The sequence below is a fragment of the Eublepharis macularius genome, chromosome 1 (genome assembly GCF_028583425.1).
Source record: "Eublepharis macularius isolate TG4126 chromosome 1, MPM_Emac_v1.0, whole genome shotgun sequence".
Taxonomy (NCBI): domain Eukaryota; kingdom Metazoa; phylum Chordata; class Lepidosauria; order Squamata; family Eublepharidae; genus Eublepharis; species Eublepharis macularius.
Genome location: NC_072790.1, coordinates 178,613,980 through 178,641,573, shown reverse-complemented (window position 1 = coordinate 178,641,573; position 27,594 = coordinate 178,613,980). Strand labels below are relative to the sequence as shown.

General features: G+C 41.6%; 1 protein-coding gene across 1 annotated transcript in view; it reads left to right on the top strand.

Moving 5' to 3' along the window:
• Nucleotides 1-27,594, top strand: part of ALK (ALK receptor tyrosine kinase) — a 941,973-nt gene that overhangs the window by 305,200 nt on the left and 609,179 nt on the right. The gene's annotated exons all lie outside the window — the stretch shown is intronic.

Sequence of the window (27,594 nt, the reverse complement as noted above, 5' to 3'; positions counted from 1 at the left end):
ATATTACTTGGTAAAATATTTAATAACATATATTTGCTATTCATTGTAAATTTAAATGTTAATATATTTTGCATTTCTTCATGTACTTCTATCCAACATTTTCTTGGTTTTTTGCACGTCCACCACATGTGGTAAAATGTTGCATCCATATTCTGACATTTCCAGCACTTTCCATTATACTCTTATTAGTTTTTGCAATGTCTTTGGGGGTAATATACCATCTAAAAACATTTTATACCAATTCTCCCTTAACATTTGACATTCTGTAAATTTAATTTCTTTAGTCCATAGGTTTCCCCACTGGCTCATGCATATTTTCTCCAAAGTTTAGCATCCATTTTATCATGTCATTTTTTTACTTGCTCTGTTTCTGTATCATATCGCAATAATATTTTATATTTTTCCTGATAGGCGCTTTGAATCTCCAATGATTAAGTGTTCAAAAACCATTTTCTCTCCTAACTGGCCCTCTTCTTTGACTATTTGTTCTTTGAATTTAGACACCATTTGATAATACAGCAACCACGGAACGTTTTTTCCTTCATCTTGCATTTCTTGCCATGATTTTATTTTCCCCTGTTTATCCATAATTAATATAATCAATTTTGTTTGTTATACTTACCTCACAGTAAACATCAATGGAGATATCAATGGTGAGGTTGGCAAACGTATTCTATTTCTGCACTGAAACTATATTCTTAATAGTCCATTCCTCAAAATAGGAGTGCCATTTTGTCTTGAATAGTTTTTAATGATTTCTTAGTCAATAAATCATTATGAATTCCTTCTGTGGTATCAATTATCTCCAGTTTGATGTTCCTTTTATTTGGATTTTTAATCCAATCAGATATCCAGACTAGTGACGCTGCTTGGCGGTACAATTGGACATTTGGTATGGCTAAACTTCTTTTGTTTTGTCTTGTATTTTAAATCTCATACTTGGTTTCTTCCTGCTCTGTACAAAATTGTTCATAATGTTCTGCCATTTTGGAGGTCTTTTTGTCTATATGGATTGGTAACATTTGAAAAAGAAAATTCAACTTTGGTAAACAATGGCTCCCAGACTTACCTGGGGGCCCATGTTGCAGACAATACAGGGGAGGTGAGCAGGGAGATGGCAAGACATCCACCATGTTGTGGAGGGGCGGGGAATGACCAGGAGCCAGGGGAGCACACCCAGGCACATCCAGTGCAGGTCCCTGGTCTGGGAAGCTGGCCCTCAGCACTTGCAATAATGGAGCCCAAGCTTCTCTCTGATTCTCTCTTTTTAGCTGGAGGTGCTGAGCTGGTTCCGGTGCAGCCTTACTGAAAGGGGTTGGAGGCTGCCAAGTGCAGTGGTGGAGAGTTAGACAGGACCCGAAGGATGTGCTAGCATGGTGGATCCTAGCAGCAACCATGTGGGCATCCTGCAGTTCTGCAGGACCAGCAGGGAGGGGTTCAGGATGAGCCTTCTTTCGACAATTGGTCAGAGGCTGTGGGACAGCCGGTGGAGCCCTGCAGGGTGATTCTTCCCCTGTCAGCTATCATGGAATGGTGATGGTCCTCACCTGGTGATGCCCATCCAGCTGGAGTCTGGATGTGTGGTCGTAGGACACTGAGGGGACCTCTGGGTTTGGTTTGCTGCTCTAGGAGCGTTGGTGGTGAGCCATTTTGTGGCTCTTGTGGCGGACTGGGCATTGGGCATCAATCCATTTGGGGGGAACAAGGCCCTCAGACTCAGTTTCCCTATTATGGGGATCCCCATAAGGGGTCTGAGGAGTGAGGAATGGCCAGTGCATGCCCAGTTGGGGGCTGTCAGTCTGCCTCACTCTCAGGTGACAGGGGATGATTCACACAGAATGTATACCTATGTGGTATCCCACTGACTGTCATCTCATGGTTCCTCCCCGCCTCAGCAGGGGTCTGAGGGGGGTTGTGGGTCATCGGCTTGGCAGGTGGGTCAGCCGGTGCTTGGATCAGTGCCCTATGCGCACCTTTGCTCCCTGAGCTATAATCTAAATAAAGTTGTGGCCTCTTTACATCCAGCACTGTGTCCGTGTATTTTGTCACCGTGCCTCCTCCCCTCCTCCACTTAGCATTCGCCTGCAATGTTTATTTTGACAGCAGAAATTCTTTCTAACCACGAAATTTTCAATCTTTCCCATCTTTGTAAATCTTCAGTAATGCTTGTCCAAACATTTTGATAATTATCTTTATATAAATTATCATTTAGCCCTGTTATATATATACCCAAATATTGTATTGGGTTTTTGGTGGCAGTGATTCTGTTATTTTTTATCTTTTCTTGTTCTGCTTTGGTTGCCAGTAATAACATTATTTAGTCTTCTTTTTATTCAGTTTATATCCAGAATTATTTGTTCCATTTTATATTTCAAAGAAATGTTTGGTTTTATTACTGATATAACAACATCTTCTGCATAACTTTTAATTTTGTACTCTTCTTTATCTTCTTTTATTCCAGCAATTCTGGTGTCTTCTCTCATTTTTATAGCCAATATTTCCATTGCCAGAATAAATAAATAAATAAATAAATAATATTTGACAACCCTGTCGAATTCCTTTTGCTTTCTTGATTTTTCCCATTAGAGAGCCATTTATTAAGATTCTACCTTGCTGGTCTGTATAAATACTTTGCATCCAATTTAAAAACTTGGTTCCACACTTTGTATTTTGTAGTCCTTTCATTAATAACCAAGACATGTTATCAAAAGCTTTCTCTACATCCAAAAACATAAATACCATTTTTTCTCCTTTTCTCCTTGAATACTCAACTGCATTCAATATATATCTGATACTATCTTTCATATATTTCTTTGGAACAAATCCCGTTTGATTTTCATGAATTAGGTCTGGAATACATTTCCTTAATCTCTCAGCCATTATTGTAAAAATTTTATAATCTATGTTTAATAGTGAGATCGGTCTCTATATTGTAGTAATAATGGATCATTCCCTTCCTTGTGTATTAAACTTATATTCACTTCTTGCCAAGTTGGTGGTATATGCTTTCCCTCTTGTATTTCATTCATTATTCTTTGCAAAGGTATTGCTAATATATCTTCAAAACATTTATAATATGTTGCCACCAATCCATCTGTACTAGGCGCTTTATCTCTTAAAAGTTTTTTTATAGCATGTTGAATGTCTCGTATTGTTATCATGGCTGCTTTTCCAACCAGCATCACATCTGTCTTGTCTGGGTTCAGTTTTAATTTATTTGCTTTCAGCCAATTGACAACAGGTGTCAAGCAGCAACTCAGTACCTCTACTGCATCACCAGGGGATTTGGATAATGAGATACAGAGCTGGGCTATGCAGGTCAGAACCAAGCGTGCCTCATACACTAAAAATAAAATGAAGATTTTCCTTTAGTGCATCCAAATTTGAGTACAATTTGATATCCCATTGCAAAGCTCAATGGATGTAATTATGAGTGGATTAAGACAACCTGTTAAGAACTGTGTTCTGATAGACAGTTCTTAAAAGGGAGAATAACATGATAAAAGCTTTAAGTAAGCAGTCTATTGTTTCAGGCCTGACCTGGAGATCCCAGGCAAGCTCAGTCTCCTCATATCTTGGAAGCTAAGCAAGGTTGGCCTTGGTTAATACTGGATGGGAGACCTCTAAAGAAGACCAGGGCATATATAGAAGCAGGCAATGGCATACCATCTCTGTTAGTCACTTCCCTTGAAAATCACAGCAGGGATTGCCATAAGTCAACTATGACTTGACAGCACTTTCCAGCACCATTACTGTTTTTCAATAACCTCATTAATAACATGAGCATTTGAATTTGTACCAAGGTTTCAGGAGCCTTTTATCTCTTAAATATCTTGGGGATTTCAAACCAGAACAGGACCATGGTGCATGAAACCATGCTGTTTCTTTGTGGTCATCATAGACTAAATACTAAAACGATTAAGGATCATCTTTGACAATCACTTTACTTATGTGACAATACTGCCACCAAATTTGGTATATTTGTTCCAATTCAGTCAACATTGTTGTGTGTGGCAGGCGAATTGATTTTGGCAGTTACCTATGTAGCACATGACAGCTACATGAACTGCTACAATAACAATTCATCTATAGAATTCTCCATACACCGTCCAATTTGACACAAGCTCAGGGTGGATCACATGGAGAGGATGTAATGGTGATGCTGCTGCTACTTTTGTGAACCAACCCTACATTTAAAGTCAGCAAAAGACAGGCATTGAAGATTGTTCCTGCAAACACTGTAAGCTGATTACCGTAACAGGGGGAACAGTCTATTTCTGGGAGAACTACATGCAAACAGTGTAGTTAACCAAGTAAATTAATTATAACCATTAATAATTTCTCTCCAGTGAGGTGAACTTTGCTAGGGCTTCTCCAGTGGAAATACAGTCCTATGATTTGCAGCTGACAGTTTCCTTTTATTCCTATAAAAGACCTCTTGCTAATTTTGCTTTCAGATAGCATTTTTCTATTCTATTTTAAATCATTTTAATTACAGCTGTTTGGCACAGAGATATTTTGTGTGGTCTGTTTCGATCTGAAATAATTAGGAAGAGTAATTTCAGCCCCCAGTGTTTGTTTCCTGCAAATGCAATTCCAATTAGCTGCCTCCCATTTCAACTCCATTCATGGATCATCATGAGTAAGAGAAGTAAATAAGCAGAGAGTGTAACCACCTTCAGAGACTTTGCTGGGTTCAAGCTTATCCTTGTTAACTTTACGTAGGTTGCATATGCCAACTGGCATGCAATCACAAAGAGAAGTCACTCAGGTCATATTCGTTACAAGTAAGTTAAGGAAAAGCAGCAACAATGAACCCTTTGAAGGCATCCTAAGACTTCTGGAAGAAATAATAATCTTTTAAATTTCCAAGTAGAACCACTACCAGCATAAAAGCCAGTAGATACAATAATATTTAAATGATTCCGTATTGTATCATCACATGCTAAAAATTATGAAGGTCTTTGGGACAATGTTTCCTTGGGACAATTTATGCCAGATGAAAGAGCTTTGGAGCAGATATAAGTGATAGGTTGCATGCCAGCCTTGCTGAAGCTAAGTAGATCTGGGATGCTCAGTGCCTGTATAGGACTCCTCTTGCGAATGAAATGGATGCCGCATTGAGATCCTTGATGGAAGAACAATTGGAAAAATCTCAAATAGAAAAATATCACCATTTGATCATTTAAAAAGTTTTGTTCCCCGTATTTCTCCATTCCTCAAAGTGTCCATAATAATACTTAAAACCATTTCAATGTGCAATAAAACAAAATATACTCAACTTACAATAATATGTTACAAGAATATAAACTGAACTGTAGCAGACTAAGAACCAGCAGCCATTTGTTCCCCAGTTTAGTCCAAGATTTTTAGAAGCAAATGACCTTTTTAGAAGCTTTAGAGCCAGGAGGTAGGAACACACAGTGATGCAGACACTGAGAAAGCTTTGATCTGTGCAACTGAAAGCTTGAATTCCTGAATGGAAGGTATGCAGAGCAGGACTTTTGAAGATAGGTTTAAATGTGGGCCCACAGAGGGGAGTGCTTGGTAAGACATGTTTCCCACACTGTGAAGTGTTTTAACAGTACCTTAATTTTTTCCTAGAAATTCACTAGTAGCCAGAACCAAATAAACATAATCCTGCCTACCAATGCCTGCCTGTAGGTGGGTTGTTACAGCATTCTGTAATTCTGTTGTGAGGATTCTGCTTTCAGTAAAGGGACACAGTGTAAGCGGTCGGCCTAGCCTCCGCCATTTTAATAAGCAGTTCTGGATATGGCTGCTTATGATATTAAAGATGTTCAGGCCTCTGGATTTAAAATGGCCACTGTATTGCCACCAGAGAGCCTCTAACAGTTGCTGAATCCCACCCGGAAGAACACGGCATGAATGGAATGCCGCACAGGAATGCAGAGTGATTAAGAGGCGATTGGATTTACTATCTCTCCAGCCCCGCATGTGCCCAGTGCAACAAAGGCCTCGCAGAGTCATCCTCACTTAACACATTCCTTTCCCTCCTTCCATGATGAGATCTCCTGTCCTTGATTGAGGAGCTAATCAAATGACATTCATAAGTATATACAGATGTTCCTGGAAAAAGTATAGTCCCCACCTAAAATCCATCAACTTAGCTCCGGTGGAATTCACTAACTAACAATCCCTTTTGTGCAGCACTAGAAGGTTTTGCATTTGCTTTACACACCCCGGCAGCTACCGATCAAGGTACTCAAGCCGTTTGTCTAACCCAGGAACTAACTGTTGGAGCCTTTGTTCTAATGGCTAGGTGGGCTCTTCCACCTCAGGACACATTTTACCTATAAAGGTAGAGCTATGGCCTCCTTCAAATCGTTCACGCTTATTGGATCCATAAGCGCTGTTCCCTTGAGGTTTGCTCTGAGCCTCTTGCTCTCTTGGCTGAGGACGCTGGACATTTGAAGCTTTTTTCTCTCTCTTCACCACGGTCTCGACTGCTCTTCAGGATATGTAGATATACTTGCTCCTCCTCTCCCTATCCCCAATTTTCGGCTAAGCTTTCTAGGAATCTGTGCATGTGTGTAGTTATTTTCCCCAGCAATTTTGTGTGTATGTGCATGAAGCCTTGTTCTTTAATAAAAGTTATTGTCTGTTAAGAACCAGCCTCGTTTGCTAATTTGGGGAGGGGACTCTGTAGACACAGGTGATTGATCCATGTGGTTACCGGCCTCTTGCATAGCCATCCTCCTTGCTTGCTAATTCCCCCACAAATTATTTATTGCAAGAAGACCACTTCTGGTAACAACAGCTGATATATCAAATTGTAGTTTGGCTACAACTGCACTTGCTTATCCAATAACAAAAGGATGCCCACTCTGAGTACCTGTTGGTACAGCAACAGATACCTACTGATAGCAGGTTGGACTCTACCAGTTGGTACAATAATATGCTATGGTTAACTGAGAATTAAGATATCTTGGTCCATCAAGAGGTCAAGGAGAATAAACAAGGAAGTATACCCCCTATTTACCTCCAAACAAACGGCAACACCAAGACTACTAAAACAGTCTTGATTCCAGAAGAACCCAAACTAAAAATGCTAAATAAGTACAAATCAGAACTAAAGAAGAAGAGCTTATGGGTCAAAAAACCTGAGTTCTGCCAAATCTTTTAAAAAAAATGAACACTATATTCCCTCTACTTTATTGTGCATGACATGGGGTTGAGGAACTTTTTCTTTCTTTCTTTCTTTCTTTCTTTCTTTCTTTCTTTCTTTCTTTCTTTCTTTCTTTCTTTCTTTCTTTCTTTCTTTCTTTCTTTCTTATGCTGCCTTTCCACCCAAAACAGGGTCTCCAAGGCAATGAACAATAAAATTAAAATATTTAAACATTAAAATAACATTTAAAATGAACATATAAATACAAAAATGCATATAAACATACAAACACACACAAACCAGGGAGGAAGTCAGTAAGAACTTACTGAAGGGTATACCAAACAAGAAAAAAGTCTTCACCCACTGACAATGATAGAGGGAGACAGGTGAATTTCCCTGGGGAGGGAGTTCCAAAGTTTCAGCACCACAACAGAAAAATCCTTTTCCTGGACCTATCACGGCAAGTACATTTCTTCCCTGATAACTGTGACAACTAATCCATGATGCTAATATAATATGTTAAGAGTAGGGATGTGCGTTTCGGCTTTCTGAATGCCGAAAGAAAGCCGAAACAAAAGTGTTTCGGCTTCTTTTGGGTTAGCCGAAACGTTTCGGAGAAAGCCGAAACGTTTCGGCTAGCCGAAAGAAAAAAAGCCGAAACGTTTCGGCTTCTTTCGGCTTTCTTTCGGCTTTTCAATGGGAAAATGCCTCCGTCTTCCCGGACGTCTGGGGGAGGCATTTTCCCACCGAATCAGCCCAAAATTGGTGGGGACCTTCCTCTAACCCCTCTCTAAAAACCCCCCAAGTTTCAGACCGATTGGACTTTGGGGGGCCATGTTATGGCCCCCCAAAGCAGGTCCCCCTATCCTCCCATAAGAAAGCGAAGGAGCAGCATATTGTTAGCATGCTGCTGCTCATCATCTTCATTATTTCCTATGGGGAAAAAATGAAGAAGCAGGCTTCCTTTGCCAGGGGTGGCATTTTGCATGCAAAATGCCCCCTTACCCTCAGGGGCCCGTCTCCCACCCTTCCTCCCACCCCCCACCAAGGCTCAGCCTGCTCCCACTTGGGGGGGGGCATTTCATGGCCTCCCCAAGTAGGTGCTCTGCTCTCATCTCTACCACTGACAGCTGGGGGAGGCTTGTCTTGCCAGGGGTGGCATTTTGTATGCAAAATGCCCCCCAACCCTCTGGGGCCCTTCTCCCACCCTTCCTCCCACCCCCACCAAGGCTCAGACTGCTCCCACTTGGGGGGGGGCATTTCATGGCCTCCCCAAGTACGTGCTCTTTTCTCTACCACTGACAGCTGGGGGAGGCTTGTCTTGCCAGGGGTGGCATTTTGCATGCAAAATGCCCCCCAGCCCTCAGGGGCCCTTCGCCCAACCCTCCTCCCACCCCCCACCAAGGCTCAGCCTGCTCCCACTTGGGGGGGGGCATTTCATGGCCTCCCCAAGTAGGTGCTCTGCTCTCATCTCTACCACTGACAGCTGGGGGAGGTTTGTCTTGCCAGGGGTGGCATTTTGTATGCAAAATGCCCCCCAACCCTCTGGGGCCCTTCTCCCACCCTTCCTCCCACCCCCCACCAAGGCTCAGACTGCTCCCACTTGGGGGGGGGGATTTCATGGCCTCCCCAAGTAGGTGCTCTTTTCTCTACCACTGACAGCTGGGGGAGGCTTGTCTTGCCAGGGGTGGCATTTTGCATGCAAAATGCCCCCCAGCCCTCAGGGGCCCTTCTCCCAACCCTCCTCCCACCCCCCACCAAGGCTCAGCCTGCTCCCACTTGGGGGGGCATTTCATGGCCTCCCCAAGTAGGTGCTCTGCTCTCATCTCTACCACTGACAGCTGGGGGAGGTTTGTCTTGCCTGGGGTGGCATTTTGCATGCAAAATGCCCCCCAACCCTCTGGGGCCCTTCTCCCACCCTTCCTCCCACCCCCCACCAAGGCTCAGACTGCTCCCACTTGGGGGGGGGCATTTCATGGCCTCCCCAAGTAGGTGCTCTTTTCTCTACCACTGACAGCTGGGGGAGGCTTGTCTTGCCAGGGGTGGCATTTTGCATGCAAAATGCCCCCCCAACCCTCTGGGGCCCTTCTCCCACCCTCCTCCCACCCCCCACCAAGGCTCAGCCTGCTCCCACTTGGGGGGGCCATTTCATGGCCTCCCCAAGTAGGTCCTCTCAGCCCCTAAAGTCCACCCCTTACAGCCCCACACAAACCCAATTCCCCCCCAGCTGCCACACACAGACCCAAATCCCCACATTAGCCCCTCACAGACCCAAATCCACCCCACCTGCCCCACACCCATAATCCCAGGAACAGGCTGGCAAAGGCCAGCCCTCTCCCTTTGTTCCCTATGCTGGGAACTTCTAAACTCTCTTTCCCTGGGCAATTCTGCACAGCCCAGGGGTGCCACAATGGTGTGCATACTTCTGAGAGCCAGCTGGTCCCTGTGAAAGAGCACCTGAACCACAGACACCCTCCCTCAAATTCCCCCACCACCTACAGAGATGGCTGGCCAGCCAGCCCCATTGTTCCCTATGACGGGAACCAACTGCACAACAAAGAATAAAACACGAACAACACAAAATAAAGTTTTTAAAAAATTATTTTCTCCCTTTCAAAGTACAAGTAGGCAAAGCATTATGACACATTACACCAGCAGTCCCCCACACAGAAAAATTAACACAACTCACTTAACATCAGAGAATCACAAAAGACGATTCCTGTCAAAAACACTTTATTTCTTGAACAGCTTTAGGTTACACAGCAGGGGGGCACACCAAAGTGCATGGCAGCTGTATCTTACACAAAAATAACACAACTCACTTAACATCAGAGAATCACAAAAGCACAATTCCTGTCAAAAACACTTTATTTCTTGAACAGCTTTAGGATACACAGCAGGGGGGTGCACCAAAGGGCAATGCAGCAGTATCTTACACAAAAATAACACAACTCACTTAACATCAGAGAATCACCCCAAAATATTGCTGTCAAAAGCACTTTATTTCCTTAACTGCTTTAGGTTACACAGTAGGAAGGCACAGCAGGGCATGAAAGCAGTGTACTACATTAAAATAACACAACTCACTTCACATCAGAGAATCACACAAACACAACTGCGGTCAAAAACGGTAAAGTGGGTTGTATTATTTTGTGTAGTACACTTCTATCATGCCCTTTGGTGCGCCCCCTGCTGTGTATCCTAAAGCTGAAATGCCCCCCCCCAAGTGGGAGCAGTCTGAGCCTTGGTGGGGGGTGGGAGGAAGGGTGGGAGAAGGGCCCCAGAGGGTTGGGGGGGCATTTTGCATGCAAAATGCCACCCCTGGCAAGACAAGCCTCCCCCAGCTGTCAGTGGTAGAGATGAGAGCAGAGCACCTACTTGGGGAGGCCATGAAATGCCCCCCCCCCAAGTGGGAGCAGGCTGAGCCTTGGTGGGGGGTGGGAGGAAGGGTGGGAGAAGGGCCCCTGAGGGTAAGGGGGCATTTTGCATGCAAAATGCCACCCCTGGCAAAGGAAGCCTGCTTCTTCATTTTTTCCCCATAGGAAATAATGAAGAAGATGAGCAGCAGCATGCTAACAATATGCTGCTCCTTCGCTTTCTTATGGGAGGATAGGGGGACCTGCTTTGGGGGGCCATAACATGGCCCCCCAAAGTCCAATCGGTCTGAAACTTGGGGGGTTTTTAGAGAGGGGTTAGAGGAAGGTCCCCACCAATTTTGGGCTGATTCGGTGGGAAAATGCCTCCCCCAGACGTCCGGGAAGACGGAGGCATTTTCCCATTGAAAAGCCGAAAGAAAGCCGAAAGAAGCCGAAACGTTTCGGCTTTTTTTCTTTCGGCTAGCCGAAACGTTTCGGCTTTCTCCGAAACGTTTCGGCTAACCCAAAAGAAGCCGAAACACTTTTGTTTCGGCTTTCTTTCGGCATTCAGAAAGCCGAAACGCACATCCCTACTCTTAACATATTATATTAGCATCATGGATTAGTTGTCACAGTTATCAGGGAAGAAATGTACTTGCCGTGATAGGTCCAGGAAAAGGATTTTTCTGTTGTGGTGCTGAAACTTTGGAACTCCCTCCCCAGGGAAATTCACCTGTCTCCCTCTATCATTGTCAGTGGGTGAAGACTTTTTTCTTGTTTGGTATACCCTTCAGTAAGTTCTTACTGACTTCCTCCCTGGTTTGTGTGTGTTTGTATGTTTATATGCATTTTTGTATTTATATGTTCATTTTAAATGTTATTTTAATGTTTAAATATTTTAATTTTATTGTTCATTGCCTTGGAGACCCTGTTTTGGGTGGAAAGGCAGCATAAGAAAGAAAGAAAGAAAGAAAGAAAGAAAGAAAGAAAGAAAGAAAGAAAGAAAGAAAGAAAGAAAGAAAGAAAGAAAGAAAGAAAAAGTTCCTCAACCCCATGTCATGCACAATAAAGTAGAGGGAATATAGTGTTCATTTTTTTAAAAAGATTTGGCAGAACTCAGGTTTTTTGACCCATAAGCTCTTCTTCTTTAGTTCTGATTTGTACTTATTTAGCATTTTTAGTTTGGGTTCTTCTGGAATCAAGACTGTTTTAGTAGTCTTGGTGTTGCCGTTTGTTTGGAGGTAAATAGGGGGTATACTTCCTTGTTTATTCTCCTTGACCTCTTGATGGACCAAGATATCTTAATTCTCAGTTAACCATAGCATATTATTGTACCAACTGGTAGAGTCCAACCTGCTATCAGTAGGTATCTGTTGCTGTACCAACAGGTACTCAGAGTGGGCATCCTTTTGTTATTGGATAAGCAAGTGCAGTTGTAGCCAAACTACAATTTGATATATCAGCTGTTGTTACCAGAAGTGGTCTTCTTGCAATAAATAATTTGTGGGGGAATTAGCAAGCAAGGAGGATGGCTATGCAAGAGGCCGGTAACCACATGGATCAATCACCTGTGTCTACAGAGTCCCCTCCCCAAATTAGCAAACGAGGCTGGTTCTTAACAGACAATAACTTTTATTAAAGAACAAGGCTTCATGCACATACACACAAAATTGCTGGGGAAAATAACTACACACATGCACAGATTCCTAGAAAGCTTAGCCGAAAATTGGGGATAGGGAGAGGAGGAGCAAGTATATCTACATATCCTGAAGAGCAGTCGAGACCGTGGTGAAGAGAGAGAAAAAAGCTTCAAATGTCCAGCGTCCTCAGCCAAGAGAGCAAGAGGCTCAGAGCAAACCTCAAGGGAACAGCGCTTATGGATCCAATAAGCGTGAACGATTTGAAGGAGGCCATAGCTCTACCTTTATAGGTAAAATGTGTCCTGAGGTGGAAGAGCCCACCTAGCCATTAGAACAAAGGCTCCAACAGTTAGTTCCTGGGTTAGACAAACGGCTTGAGTACCTTGATCGGTAGCTGCCGGGGTGTGTAAAGCAAATGCAAAACCTTCTAGTGCTGCACAAAAGGGATTGTTAGTTAGTGAATTCCACCGGAGCTAAGTTGATGGATTTTAGGTGGGGACTATACTTTTTCCAGGAACATCTGTATATACTTATGAATGTCATTTGATTAGCTCCTCAATCAAGGACAGGAGATCTCATCATGGAAGGAGGGAAAGGAATGTGTTAAGTGAGGATGACTCTGCGAGGCCTTTGTTGCACTGGGCACATGCGGGGCTGGAGAGATAGTAAATCCAATCGCCTCTTAATCACTCTGCATTCCTGTGCGGCATTCCATTCATGCCGTGTTCTTCCGGGTGGGATTCAGCAACTGTTAGAGGCTCTCTGGTGGCAATACAGCGGCCATTTTAAGTCCAGAGGCCTGAACATCTTTGGTTGGGGTGGGAGGAAGGGTGGGAGAAGGGCCCCTGAGGGTAAGGGGGCATTTTGCATGCAAAATGCCACCCCTGGCAAAGGAAGCCTGCTTCTTCATTTTTTCCCCATAGGAAATAATGAAGAAGATGAGCAGCAGCATGCTAACAATATGCTGCTCCTTCGCTTTCTTATGGGAGGATAGGGGGACCTGCTTTGGGGGGCCATAACATGGCCCCCCAAAGTCCAATCGGTTTGAAACTTGGGGTTTTTTTTAGAGAGGGGTTAGAGGAAGGTCCCGGGAAGACGGAGGCATTTTCCCATTGAAAAAGCCGAAAGCCGAAAGAAAGCCGAAACAAAGCCGAAAGCCGAAAGCCGAAACGGCTGGCCGTTTCGGCTTTTGGCTTATTCCAAAGAGATTCTTCTTTCGGCTTTCGGCTTTCGGCTTTAGCCGAAATTTTTTGGCTTGCACACCCCTAGTTAAGAGCTACTGGGGAATTGCCAGTGTGGTTTAGGGGCTATAGTGTTGGACTAGGATATGAAAGACACTCTCTGCTTTACCTACCTCATGGGGTTCTTGTGAGGATGAAATGGAGGGGATAAGAATGGGTCACATTGGAAAGAAAAACAAGGGATAAATGAAGTAAATAAATGGATTCAGAACCCCTTATTTTAAAAAAGTGGGAATGTCTGTGGGGTCTGCCATGACCACAAGCCTCTAGAGCATGCGTCTTTTCCAAATGAGATCTGCAGGAGTTAGATTCTGCTTATATTCAGAAAACAATATAAAATGTTGGTCATTGTGGAGTTTCCGGGCTGTATCGCCATGGTCTTGGCATTGTAGTTTCAGACATTTCGCCAGCAGCTGTGACTGGCATCTTCAGAGGTGTAGCACTGAAAGACAGAGATCTCTCAGTGTCAAACTCTCAAATTTGTACTCAAATTTGGATGTACTAAAGGGCCTTCCACCTTTAGTTGACAACCTCTGTCTGAATATAGACAAAGGCTTTGCTTCTTAGTTGCTCCTACTGGATTTATCTGCTGCCTTTGATACAGCAGACCATGACATCTTGTTGAGGCAGCTAGAGGCAGAAATAGGCATCAGAGCATGTGCATTGAACTGGTTCAAATAATTCCTCAATGACTGTCATTGGAGACCAGTTATCATCAGTGTGGGACCTATCCTATGGGGTTCCACAAAGTGTAATCCCATGCTCTTCAATCTCTATGTAAATCATTCATAATTTTGGAGCTGACTGTCATCAATATGCTGATCATAATTAGATTTTGTCCAGATTTCTTGGTGATGCCATAGAAATCCTCCTGAACTGCTGCCTGGCTGCTGTGGTTAAATGGCTAAGAGTGAACAAGCTGAAACAAAACCCTGGAAAGACTGCAGTAATGTTGGTTGGGAAGGAAGAGGTCTTGAAGACATTGTGCTCCTCACTTTTGATGGGTTCCAGCTGACCCTTGCTGACTCATTTAAGAGCCTTAGAATTATACTGGATCCACCATTATTGCTGGAAATACAAGTTAATGCAGCTGGAAAAAATGCTTTCTTCCAACTCAGTCTGGCTTGGGATACTGCCTCCTATCTTGATGCAGACAATCTGGCCACCTGGATCTACTCCATGGTAATGCTGAGACTAGACTACTGTAATGCATTCTACATGGGTCTCCCTTCAATCGGTGACTCCAGTTGGTGCAGAACATCGCAGCTCAGCTATTACTTGGGAGCCAGAATGAGCATGAATATTACTCCCATTTTGAAGTTACTCCATTGCTTGCCCATCAATTACCAAGCTCAGTTTAAGGTACTAGCTATAACATACAAAGCCCTTCATGGCCTTGGTCCCTCATATCTATGAGGCTGCCTCTCCTTCTTTGCTCCACCATGAGAGTTTTACTCATCTGAGCAGAGCCTTCTGCAGGTGCACCCTGTAACTGAATAAAATCAACAACTGCACATAGACATTTTTTTCTCTGTAATGGCCTCCACATTATGGAATATGCCTGATAAGATAATTTGCAAGGAATTTTTGCCCAGGCAATAAGATAATTTGAGAGGAATTTTCGCACGGGCAGTAGGGTTTTACTGTAACAAAATGGTTTTGAAAGAAGCTTAGGGTAAAGGGTTAGGGTCTATAGAGTATACAACTTTGCACTATTTGTTGCTGAAAGGAGGTTCCAGTTATATGATTTTGCATCATTTAATGTGTCTAATGAACAATTATGCTTTGATTCACTTTGGTTTTGACTCTCTGGTTGGTTCCAAATGTCTACAAGTCAAATCCTATTGCATTGTCTATGGGATATCCCATCCTGCTTATTGTCTTGGCTTATTCTGTGTAAACAGCCTTGAATCCTATGAGAAAAGTGAATTATAAATAAACAAACAAACAAATAAATAAATGTGAAGAATATTATAAAGAGTATTCTTAGTGATTTCAGATTAATTCAGATAGATAGATAATTATTTGAAGTGATAGTTACAGTGATCTTTCAATTGAATTTTGTTTAGAAGAAAGTTCTACCCATTCACGATGTGGGTAGGTGTTTATGTAATTTCTTTTGCACTAGCTGCCATGTCAGAAATCTTGAAATTACTGCATGTTTCAGATGCTTCCTGAGCCATCTAGAGCATGAGGGTATAAAATATAATAATATTTGAGAAGGGTTGCTGTGGTGAATAACAAAGACTTTAAAAACATTTTGTGTACTAAGAAGTTATCTCAAATGCTTTCTCTAAAAAATAATTGCCTTTTCCTCCCTGGGACAAACATACTATGATGTGAGGGTTTGATTTTTTCCCCCATTGGTGAAGAAGTTAAAATAAAATGTAAGGGCCTGCATGCTTTGGTAGTTGGAGGCAACCTTTCTATTTTTTGTAGAAGTACTGAGATGTAAAGGTCATAAGAAGGAATGCATTGCAGACTAGGCAGTGAGAGTGTTAGCATTCAAAGACAATGAATTATTGGACTGTAAATGCTTACTGACTTTAATTTATGGTCCTTGTGACAGAGAAGAATGAGAGAGACACTACAGGATAATAAAGTGATAATACAGAAAAAAATATTATATATTAACAGAACCACAAAGGATAAATCAAGGCATGTACTCACAAGAAAGAAGTAACAAAGAAACATTACACTTCCTAACATGAATATAATAAGAAATACCCAGATACCTAGAAAGAGGTATATATGGAAGGTAGAAATCTCATGTCAAAAAAGGAGCATTGCTTGTATTCAAAGCAAAGAACATGGGCACTGCCAAAGCCTTGCTATAGGCCCATCTTTGGGAGTCCATTTTGTGTAATCTTCACCATTGCCCTGGTCACATATTACAGTGAACACACATACAACCTGCATATATATGTGTTTCTAAGAAAGAGCCAGCACATGTTTACTTTTCAAATGAAACGGGGGACCAGTATCTGGAATAACTGTGGGGATTCAATCATAAATTCAGCTGTGCATGCATTCAGCTTAACAAGAGAATTACTCAACACATGTATAACAACAACAACATTTGATTTATACACCACCCTTCAGGACAACTTAATACCCACTCAGAGCGGTTTACAAAGTATGTCAGTATTATCCCCACAACAAAGACCCTGTGAGGTAGGTGGGGCTGAGAGAGCTCCAGAGAGTGGTGACTAGCCCAAGGTCACCCAGCTGGCTTCAAGTGGAGGAGTGGGGAATCAAACCTGGCTCTCCATATTAGAGTCCCGCGTTCTTAACCACTACACCAAATTGAAGGAATAATCAAGTGTACACTGTACATGGGTTGTATGTATATTTACTGTAACTTGTGAGTAGGGTTCATATGTTCATGGTTTACAGGAATATTGAACTTATGAAGCTACCTTGCACCAAATCAGATCCAGCTAGCTAGTTAGCTTTAGCTGTCTTGTTATTGTCTGTCTGACGGCAGCTCCCCAGGATTTCAGATGTCACTTGCAACCTGATCCTTTTTCTGGAGATGGCAAGTATTTGACCTGCAAACAGCAAATGCTATAGTATAACTGAGCTGTAGATGCTTAGCAGTCTTAAGGCTAAAATACGTAAGACAGCAAAATAGGCAGCCACCCCCTCTTGGCTGCCTGAGCTCCCCATTAAGAGCATTACCCTATAATGGAGTAGGCCCAGAGTCATCCCAACTCATTGTACCAAATGATATCACTTGGGAAACTACCTGGAAGTGAGAGCAGTGCCCTTGCTAATGGAGAAATTCTCACCTCTTTCCCTGGGGAATGAGACCCAGCAGGCCTCATCAGAGGTGATCATGCTGCCCATTTCTCCCCCTTTGCCAGCTGGGTGGGAGCAGCCTCTTGGGGATAAAGGCAGGGCCAGGCATCTCTGCTGGCTCTGTTCCCATCCCACAAGTCTATGCTGCCTTGAGAAGCCCCTAATATGAAGTGGATCCTTGTCACCCTGCTGTCCGGGAGTGTGACACGTCCCAATTCTTCTTGGGTAAGTCTGGGAGAGTGGAGGCAGACTCTGGACACTGGAATTCACCAAATGGAGTTCTTCAAGGGTTTGTATTATCTCTTGAGTTGCTTGGTATCTACATACTGTAAAGCTCAAGACAACTCAGAGGTAGTAATATTACTGCAATATGAAATATGAAATATGTTGAATTTAATAAAGTGGTAAGTGCAACCGTGTTGTGTCACAATCAATTAAAGCAATATCATAAATAGTTCATATACCACATGTCATGAATAACATTCAAAAATAGTTAAGATACACAGAGCTAGCAGCAATATAGCAGTCTATGTAGTTCATACAATGTCTACTCAGACAGTAGTTCATACAGTGTCTATACAGGCAGTAGTACAACCGGTAAAGAGTCCATAGTACATATGAAGAGGCAATGACGATGGAAGGCAACCTGGAACTGGAACTCTTATTTCGAGGACCACCAGGAGTCGGTCAGATAGAAAACGACCTTGAGCTGAATCTCATACCAAGAACAGCCCTATGGGTCTAAGCCAGCAATTTCCAATCCCCGTTTCATGCTGGAACTTCCTCATGGGCACAGTGTGTAATCTCTTCCAGCCACTCACATTCACATCACACAGTTGGTAGGAGCCGATGGGACACGGCATTGTTTATGTCTCATGGTGTCTATTATTCACAAAGAATAACTCCTCCAAGTCTACACTGTGCCAGATTTTTTTAAAAAAAATTCAGCACAACCTGATATCTGCAGTAAAGATACTGCTTATAAAAGATCTACAAAATGCCACTAGGTGCTCCAGTGAGCACATAGCATATGGAAAGCAGCATACAGAAAAGATTCTCTTTTAAGCTTGCTAAATCAAAGGCATTGACCTCATTAGTAACACACTTAGGCTTTGTTGATACAGCTTTTGTTCTCTATAATGAGTTTTATCCAAAAGAGCAAAATTATATCCTCATAGATTAACATGTTGGTTTTGATTGTGGGAACACAGTGCAAGAGGAATTCGTTTATACAGCATTCAGAACTGCTTTGTGCTTGTGTGTTTGCTTAATAATCTTTTTTTAAAGAGTTTTTTCATGGTCTTTTGAATTGTGTGACTTCTTAGAACAAAACAAAAGAAGTGTAGCATGCTATTACATGTGTGTGCATAAATATTCATCTATACTCTTCCTTTCTGTCTGGATTGGCAGCCAAGATAGTTTACGGTGCTTAAATAATTTGTAATTTGAAAAAAATCTGGCAGTCATGAGCCAAAGCAATTGTCTATCTTTGCAGCACTGCTGGAGGATCGTTAACTGCTAAATGCTTTACAGCATGATCATGTAGCTACTTTTTCCTGAAAATGTTAATGGTTTACACTCATTCTAGGGGGAGGGTGCATAGAGTATTCACTGATTCAGATGAAGTAGAAGCAAAAACTACTCCACTGTTTGGCATCTTCTAAGACACTTCTGGAGCACTGTAGGAGGTGTAGTACCCAGGATGTCTTGTCTTAGATTTCAAAGACCATAGGTACTACATTACCCAGGGTGCAATTTTAGGCACTGCCCAAAAAAGTATCTAAGAATGATGCAGTTCAGCTGTCCTCTTCTTCCACCTTTTGGCTGCCCAGCTGCCTCCACCACCATGCCTGCGTTTACTGCAGCCACTGCATACCCAGGCAACAGCAGCAGTAAGGAGCAGGGGGCAATCAGAAGGGCAATTTTTCTTTGGCTTATATGTACAATGTGTCCTAGATTTTTGGTAGGGTACTTGTTCCATCATCCCAAAATTTCAACAGATGCTTTTACTGGTTTGGGGTTCCATTCTGGTTTATTTGGGTGCAACCTTTTGGCAGCCTTTTGTCCCTTCAAATTTTAAAGTGCCATTATTGTCTATGACAGTAGACCTGGCCTCCAAAGTTCCTGTAGAGGGTAAACAAAGTCTACCCACAGGAACAGGTCTTATTCTTTCCTATGGGCAGTAGAGAGATCGGGGCTACCTATCTTATCCTCTGTAGGAGATTCCTGCAGAAAGCCAAGGATTGAGGGAGTCTAGAAATCCACCTGGTAGTCTGCCTGCCATTTTCTAGCTCTCAGGGCAGACTCAGCAGGGTTATAACTGGAGGAAGGACTGATGCTAGCCAGCTATTCTGGGATCAGTCCAGTCCTTCCTTCCCTTTTTAAATCCCCAGGAGGTCAGATCTAGCACACAATCAGCAGTTAGTTGGCTCAGCAACTTGGTAGCCTTTTGTCCTTTTATATTTTAAAGGGCTGTTATTTTCTGTGACCTGACTAGGGTTGTCAGGGACCTGGAGTCCCTCAACAGGGGATCCCCAGGTCACTGTAGTCGCCCGATGGGGGACTGGGAGCCGGTACTCACCCTGGCCTCCTCCTTCGCACATATGCAGCGCGCATGTGTGCTCCCAGCTCACATGATGGTGTCACTTCTGAGAGTGACATCCATCACATGGGGTCAAAGTGGGCCCTGGGTCAAAGGGGACCCTTCTCCCAGTCAGCGCAGGCTGCTCTTGCCACGACCATGGCCCGCTCTCGTTTGGTGCACAGGGGCTGCAGCGTGTGAGAGAGGGCGGTGGGCAGTGGTGGTGGTGGCGAGAGTGGCTTACTCTTGTCGCACTGCCCACTCTCCCCACTGCTGTTCGCTGCTGCGGTCCCTGTGAGCCAAATGAGAGTGGGCTGTGGTGGTGAAAGTGGGCAGCAGCAGTAGCAAGAATGGTCTACACTTGCTGGCACCACTTGCTCTTGCCGCCACCCGCTCTCGCGGTGCAGGAGTGAGCCCCCTGTCCAGGGGCCTACCGCACCACCTGAGGAGGGGGCATCCCAGGGAGTGCACCCCCCTGCCAGCCAGGTAAGTGAGCATGGAGGGGAAAGGGTGGGATCAGGGGATCCCCCGTCCCAGGCGGGGGAATGGCAACCCTAGACCTGACCTCCAGAGTTTCCATAGAAAACAATGGCCTTTTAAATTTTAAAGGGACCACATGTCACCAAACAGCCATTTTCAGGGCCAACTTCCTTTCTGTTCCTTGCTACTCCAGTCCCAAAATTCTGGGAGATGTTACTCCTGGAATTTCAACAGTGTTTTGTATATTTGTATTTCAACAGTGTTTTGATCCAAACCACGTAGGGTTTTTGGGTGGCGGGGTGGGGGTGGGGGTTGGCTCAGGAATATCCAAATACACACCCCTACACACTACTTAGGTAGATCAGGCCTACAAATCAGGGTCTTGACTAGTTAAAAGTAAAAGCAACAATTTTTTAAAAGCCATTTCAGCAGCATATTCAACACTCCTTAAGGTGTTTTCAGTGTTTTTCTTTTTCTTTTGGTTAATTTACATGTCAAATTTTTCCGTGTATCTGGAGAATTCCTTGTCTTGGTTGTGGGTAGCTTGATGTTACTGCTTTTATGATTGACACAGAAGTCAGCCTTTTACTATCAGTATCAGATACATTGATACTGCATTACCAGTCAGCAGAACGTTATATTTTTTTAAATTTCCATAAAACATACACTGATATGACATAATGCTTAATATCTACACAGAAAGATGGACAGGATGGATAGGAAGTGCATCTGGAAAGCACTGTATCACCAAAGCATTACGAAAATGCTCCTTGTGCTTAAACCATGCTCAAGGGGACTGGTAAAGTATTAATGGCAGGCTGACATCACCAGTTCAGCAGCTTTCTCATTTAAGAAAATGAGAGGAAAATCATCCCAATATTCAATTCTGGGGTTTTAATTTCTTCCAAAGTAGAAAATGATTGTGTTAGCTTTAATCCAGTTAAATTGACCAACATGAGCCTGCAGTATAATGACAAGAAACTGTGTTTTAGTATAATTAAGACAGCTGCACTCATATCTTTGGATGTCTTTGTATGTTATGTTCCTTTTTAATGTCACAAGATGTGTGCAGTATGCTGAATCACGGAGTCATTTTCATGGGATCTGAAGGATATAATAATGAAAATTATGATTTAGAAAGTGTGCTGGCTAGTCTTCTTTTATAAAATTCTAGTTAATTAGAGCTTATGTAGGCAAATGGCCAAACCTAGTTTGAAGCCAGCTAATACCCATGAAACAGACTGATCTAGTGAGTTATGCATTTAACTTACTGGGGTTAATGAGGGATTAAGCTACCTAAAATAACAAAGGAGTAGAGAGAGCTCCTGACTCACAAGGCTCCGCATCTACCTTGATCAGCCAGTTTAGATGCCAAGACACGGTGGCCAGTTAGCAGAGGAATGCGGTTGGAAATGGGCTGAAACAGAGTTGGAGTAAGAATTGCACTATTGTGAGAAAACCTTTTCAAGTATTCTAAACATTTACCTCAGAACTACAACAGTCTAGTGTTGGTGCTCAGCGCCAAGCCACAAGTGACACCTGACACAGGTTGGACACTTGTCAGCTTCCCTCAAGTTTTTTTTCTAATTTTTATTGGTGAGTTTGAATTTTCAAATTTGATACATATGTTCCCTTCATATCTAATTAGTTCTGTTCCCCACCCTTTTCCTCCCCCTCCCTACTGACTTCCAACAGCTTTCCAACCCTTACCCCCTTTTATTGCTTAATTCTATTTCACTTATATTTTCCTGCAACACATAGATCATGATATCTCTTACTCTAAGCATATTCTAATTCTTTTATGCATATACTCTATCAAATATACTATCAATATAGTATTTGTTATATACTATACCATCCAATATAGCATAGCATGCATTATAATATAACTTCACTTATATTTTCCTGCAACACATAGATCATAATATCTCTTACTCTAAACATGTTCTAGTTCTTTTATGCATATTCTCTATCAAATATACTATCAATATAGTATTTGTTATATACTATTCCATACAATATAGCAGGGGTGGGCAAATTGCGGCCCGCGGGCCACATGCGGCCCGCTACAGTGTTTTTTGTGGCCCGCCAAGACAGTCAGAAAAATCCGCCTTGAACTGAGATTTCCTTCTAAAATTAAATGTGCTTGCAGCTATAGATATGAAATTAGCACAATAAATAAATTGAATAAAACTACCACTATTTTATTTAATTTATATTTATTGATTTTTATGATACAATTTATACCTTTTCTGAAATGCAAAGTTAACTAATGAATGCAACCATTTTAAAAGGTGCGGCACTCCGCTAACCTCCGCTCCCACAAAGTGGCCCCTGAGCCAAAACAATTGCCCACCCCTACAATATAGCATAGCATACAATATAACATAGCATGGATTATAATATAACATATCATAACATCCCAATATAGTATGCAATGTGATATACCAACACCATACATCATAATATATTATATATAGTATATAGTATAAATTTTCTAATGTATCAATTTTACTTTTCCTTTGTTAAACTATATATTCTAAATCAAATTTTCTTAATCATAAAATTAGCTTAGATTGTTATAATTAAATTTCCCCCTTAATGGTAAAGTCACTTCTCTCCTCCATTTACAATACCGCCCTTTAGAAATTCTCAAACTTCCACAGTTCTCCTTTCACATCCCATTTTTTCTCTAAATATTGTTTCAATTTCCCCCAATCAGCAATATATTGTCCTAGGTCAAGATCTTTAAGCTTCCTTGTCATTTTGTCCATTTCTGCCATGTACAGCAATTTGTAAATCCAGTCTTCTATGGTTGGTATTTCTTGTACTTTCCACTTCTGCGCGTACAAAAGTCTTGCCGCTGTAGTCATGTAAAATAACAATGTTCTGTACTGCATTGGAACAACTTCCACCCCCAAGTTCAGTAGCAACAATTCTGGGTTCTTATTTATTTGAATTTGTAAAATCTCATTAATTACTTCAGTTATATCTCCCCAATATTGCTTAGCTACTTCACAAGTCCACCACATATGGTACAATGATCCTTCATGCTTTTTGCATTTCCAACATTTGTCTGACATATTCGTATTCCCTAGCATAATTTTCTTTGGTGTTAAGTACCATCTGTAGATCATTTTGTATACATTCTCTTTAATATTCGTACAAGTTGAAATCTTCAGTGTATTTTTCCACAGGTGTTCCCACGCCTCCATTGTTATTTCTTTATGAAAGTTTATTGCCCACTTCACCATCTGGATTTTAACTGTTTCATCCTCCGTATGCCATTTCAGAAGTAGTTTATAAATCTTAGATATTTCTTTCTTGCCTTCTTGTAGCATCACTTCTTCTAGTTCAGAATTTTCCATTCTTATACCTCCTTTTAAGCAGTCCGTGTTATAAAGATCTCTGATCTGTCTATATTGAAACCATCCATAACAAGGAGACAACTCTTCTTCTGTTTTTATTCTTAGCATTGAATGTTGTACTTGTGTTATCTCCTTGTAGGTTAGACGTTGCTGCTCATTGTCGACAGTTCTCGGATCTATTACTTCATACGGAACCACCCATGAAGGAATTCCATCTTCCATGTAAACCTTATATTTTTTCCAGACTGTGAAGAGGCTTCTCCAAATATAATGGTGCAAAAACATCGAGTCCGCTTTTACTTTATCATACCACATGTATGCATGCCATCCAAATATTTTTTTATGTCCCTCCAAGGCCAGCAATTTACGATTTTTTAACGTTATCCAATCTTTTAACCATACCAGGCATATTGCTTCATAATATAGTCTTATATTGGGCAGTTGCAAGCCACCTCTTTCCTTCGCATCCTGTAATACTTTCATTTTCACGCGTGGTTTCTTGCCTACCCACACAAAGTCTAAAATTTTTCTTTGCCATTTATCAAACTGTTTTGAGTCTCGAATAATTGGAATTGTTTGCAGCAAGAACATCACTCGTGGTAAAACATTCATCTTTACTGCTGCTATTCTTCCCAACCATGATAAATTCAATTTATTCCATTTTATCAAGTCTCTCTCTATTTGTATCCACAGTTTATCATAGTTGTTTTTGAATAAATCTATATTTTTCGCAGTCAGTTCAATACCCAGATATTTTACTTTGTTAGTTACCTCACAGTCCGTTATCACCGTTAGTTCTTGTTGCTTCTGTTTAGTCATATTCTTGCATAGTATTTTTGACTTCTTTTTATTCACATAAAATCCAGCTAGATCCCCAAACTGCTTTATTTTCTCTATTACCTTTGGCATGTTTTCAATTGGATCTTCTACTATTAACATTATGTCATCCGCAAATGCTCTGACCTTGTAGGAAAATTCCTTTATTTTTATACCTCGGATTGTATCATCCTCTCGTATTTGAACCATCAATATTTCCAAAACCAGAATAAACAACAATGGAGACAGAGGGCAACCCTGTCTTGTTCCTTTGCTTATTTTCAATTTTTTAGTTAAGTCCTCATTCACTACAATCGCTGCACTTTGGTCTCTGTAAATTTCTCTGACCGCTTGTATGAACCTTTCTCCCATCTGCAGCTTTTCCATAGTGGCAAACATAAAGTCCCAGTTCAGATTGTCAAATGCTTTTTCTGCATCCACGAAAAAGAAACCAACTTCCCTATCACAATGCTTGTCATAATATTCAATAGCGTTTATTACTGTCCTTAAATTATCTTTGATTTGTCTGTTAGGTAGAAATCCTGCCTGTTCCTCTGCAATGAATTCCACCAGCCATCCTTTTATTCTCTCTGCCAAAACTTTTGCAAATATTTTATAGTAATTGTTCAATAACGAAATTGGCCTATAATTTTTAACATTAGTCAAGTCCAGTCCATCTTTCGGAATCAGTAATATGTTAGCTTCATTCCATGAATCAGGAATTTTTTGGCCTTGCATAGTTTCATTCATTACCTCTCTCAGAAAAGGTGCCAATTCATTAGCCATCACTTTATAGAACTTTGCTGTTAGTCCATCCGGTCCCGGTGCTTTCCCCAATTTCGTTGATTGGATGGCCTCTTTTATTTCTTCCTCTGTCACTTCTCTGTTTAATTTTTCTTTCCATTCCTCCGACATCTTTGGTAGTTTCATTTTCTCCAGGTATTCCTCTATTGAACCCCTATTCACGTCTTTTTTCTGGTACAGTTTTGCATAAAATTTATAGAAGGCTTTACTGATGGCTGTTTGGTCCAATAATATTCTATCTTCCTCTCGGATTTTAATTATAGTTTTCTTCTCTTTTTTCTTTTTCAATTGCCAAGCTAGGTATTTGCCAGGTTTATTTGCACCTTCAAATATTTTTTGGTTCATTTTTTTCAGGTTCCACTCCAATTCTTTGTTGTTCATTGCCATCAATTGCTCCTGCAATATTTTTATATCCTGATATATTCGCTTCTTCCCTGGTCTTTTCTTAAGTTGCATCTCTTTGGCTTTAATTTTTTCCATTATTTCCTTTCTTTTTTCTTCTTTTCTCCTTCTATCTCTTCCGTTTAAGTCCATCAGTATTCCTCTAATTACCGCTTTGTAGGTGTCCCATACCTTGTAAGTTGACACATCCTTATTTATGTTGCATTGTATAAAGAACTTGGTCTCCTTTCGCAGCAACGCCATATTGTCTTCTATCTGCAGCAAGTCTTCATTTATCCGCCATCCTCTTTTTTGATATTTTTTCCAAATCTCCACATAATTGGGTTATGATCTGAGCTTACTTTAGGCATAATCTCCACATCTCTAGTCCACAACGTCAATTCTTTGGAAGCCCAGATCATATCAATTCTTGATAGTGTAAAATGTCTTGCAGAGTAAAAAGTATATTGTCTATTTTTAGGATTTTGTCTCCTCCATACATCCTCCAGACTTTCTTGCTCTTTAATGACTTTGGCAAAAGTCCTCTTTTTTTCTGTGCAATTTTAGATTTCTTGTCTTCTTCCAAGCTTGTAACTCAGTTAAAGTCGCCCGCCATAATTATTTGATCATAAGTCAACTCTTCTAGTTGTCCTTGCAAGTCCTTAAAAAAGTTTTCTTTTGCGCCGTTCGGTGCATAAATTCCAATCACCAAAATCTTTTTTGAGTTCCAAATTATTTCCACCGCTAGATATCTGGCTTCTACATCGCTTAAAACTGGTTTTGGCTGCAGCTCCTTCTTTATGTACAGTGCAACTCCTCTCTTCTTCTTTTTGGAGGCAGCTGCAAATTCATTTCCCAGTTTTGCCAATTTTAAATACTTTAAGTCCTGTTTTCTAATATGTGTCTCTTGCAAGCATACTATATTACATTTTTGTTTTAGAAGCCAATGGAAAATAGCCTTACGTTTACAAGGTGAATTTAGTCCATTTACATTCCAAGATATAATTTTACACTCCATGGTTACATTCTTGTACTTTTTGGTAAGTCCTTTTCATTGTCCCTAACAAAAACTTCCATCTCATGGCCAGATCTAATGTTCTTCCTTGTTCCACCAAATTCAAATGCCAGTCCTTCCGGTATTTCCCATCTATATCTAATTTTCAAGTCCTTTAACATTTGGACCAGCTCTCTGTATTTTTTCCGCTCCACCAACACTGATCTGGGCAATTCTTTCATGATTCTCACCACCTTCCCATCAACTTCTAATGGTTCTTGGAATTGTTTGCTTACAATCGTCTCTCTTATACTTCTGGTCGTAAATTGCACAATCATATCTCTTGGTAACTTCCTCTGTGCTGCAAATTTTGAATTAATTCTGTATGCCACGTCCAGGAGAGCTGCAATCTCCTCTTCCTCTCTTCCCAGGTAGCCTGCCAAAATTTCTGAAATCTGTTCTTGGGCTGATTTTTCTGTAATCTCCGGAATTCCGCGCATTCTAAGTTGTTTTTCCATTTGTTTACATTCAGCTACGGCCATTCTTCCCTTCATTCCTCTCATCTCTGTTCTCTGCACGTCTGCTAAAGTATCAACTGTATTCTCTACAACATTTACTCTCTGCTGTGTAGCTTGCAGTTCGTTCTGTACTTGATCAATTTTCTTTGTGAGTTCTGCCATCTCCGATTTGAGTGCCTCTTTAAAATCTTTAAAGTTCTCTTGCATCTTCTCTTTAAGCTCTTTATTCCCTTCTGAAACTTTTTTGTCCAAGTTTTCCAGCACAGTTTGCCACTCCTTCTTTGACATTGTGGGGCTAGATCTACCTCGCTCCCACGAGTCCGCTCTTTTCCTCAACTCCGTGGCGCTAATTTACTCCTTTCTGTTAATTTTAAATGTCCCGATTCGGCTTAATTTTTAAACGTTAATGCTTGCATGGTCCAAAATGTCGGGCGTCTTTTCTCTATGGTTTTATATTGAAGTAATTGCCCTTACCCTCATCCAAG